Below are 1,774 nucleotides of genomic sequence, written 5' to 3' on the forward strand. Positions count from 1 at the left end.
CATGCAATCTCCAGCATCATTTCTATCACCAAGGCCATATTTTCCAACTACTGATCCTTCCTCTTTGTTCCCAACCTTTGCATTCCAATCACCAGTAATGATCAATACGTCTCGATTGCATGTTTGATCAATTTCAAATTGAAGAAGTTGGTAGAATTCTTCTATTTCATCCTCACTAGCTTTAGTGATTGATGCACAAATTTGAATTATGGTGGTATTAACTTGGCTTCCCTGTAGGCACAGGGATATTATCCTATCACAGGCAGTGTTGTACCTCATGACTGATCTGGATATGTTCTTTTTGACAATGAATGCAACACCATTCCTCTTCCATTTGTCATTACTGGCATAGTAAACCATGTGGTTGTCAGCCTCAAAATGGCCAATACCAGTCCATTTCAGCTCACTAATGCCTAATATATCTATGTTTATGTGTTGCATTTCATTTTTTACAATTTACAATTTTCCTAGACTCATCCTTCATACATTCCATGTTCCAATTATTGATAGATGTTTACAGCTATTTCTCTTCATTTTGAATTGTGTCCCATGAGCAAATGAAGGTCCTGCAGGCTTTACTCCCACAGGCTTTACTCCATTTGTATTATCACAGTCAACTCTACTTTGAGGAGGCAGCTCTTCCCCAGTTGCATTTTGAGTGTCTTCCAACCTGAGGGGCTCACTTTCTGGCACTATATCTGACGGTGTTTTTCTGCTATTCATAAGGTTTTCAGTGACTAAATATTCAGAAGTAATTCGTTATTCCTTCTTCCTAGTCTGTCTTCATCTAGAAGCTTATCTGAAACCTGTCCACCATGGGTGACCCTTTATTGTTATTAAGTGCTGTCAAGTTGATTCTGACCCATAGTGACCCTGTATAGGGCTTCTGAGGAGCAGCTGGCGAGCTTGAACCACCGATCTTTCAGTTCAAATGGCTTCGCTAGTCTGACGTATTATCCCACAGTGCCACATCAGGACTCCATGGGTGACCCTGCTGGTATTTAAAATACCCAGGGCAGAGTTTCCAGGATCACAGCAACTCACAAGCCACCACAGTTCGACAAACTGACAGATGAGTGGTGGGTCTGCTTCTTAGATTCTATTAAGTGCCTCAATTTACCATCTGCTCTTCACTATACGAGTAAATGTAGGCTACATTTCTTTTACTTCCTTAGTGAAAGAACCCTAGCTAATGTTTGGACTTGTATTATTATTTCATAACTACCTGGTTTCCTTCTGAACTGCTGTCCCTGAATAAAGGTGGTTCCTTGAAGCAACAATGGACCTAGGAGCACTGATTCAGGACAGCTCTGACTTAGACTCTGCTAAGGCATCTGCTGTTTAAACCAGGCAAAAGGCAGAAGGAGTTTCTTGGGAACTTCAGATTTGTCAGCAAGAAAATGAATCCAGCCCGCTGAATAGCCTAGGGGCATAGGGCATGAGTCATGGGTACCAGAACTGCAGTTCACACTGAAACACAGTCCAGAAGCCTGAGGGGGGAACATGCTGTACACACCAGACAGGCTTTTCTATTCCAGAGTCTTGGAGAGGGAGACACAGATAAGCTTGTGGAATTGCATGTTTTTGTTAAGTGCTGTAAAGTCAGTTCTGACTCATAGCAACCCTGTTTAGGGTTTTCGAGGAGTGGCTAGTGAGCTTGAACTGCCACCCTTGTGGTTCAAACTGACCTAGCAGTCCAGTGCATTAACCCACAACACCACACCAAGATTCCACCGTTTAGATTGTTGTTGTTGTTGTTAGGTGCCATCAAGTC

This window comes from Chrysochloris asiatica, unplaced genomic scaffold (genome assembly GCF_000296735.1).
Source record: "Chrysochloris asiatica unplaced genomic scaffold, ChrAsi1.0 scaffold00014, whole genome shotgun sequence".
NCBI lineage: Eukaryota > Metazoa > Chordata > Mammalia > Afrosoricida > Chrysochloridae > Chrysochloris > Chrysochloris asiatica.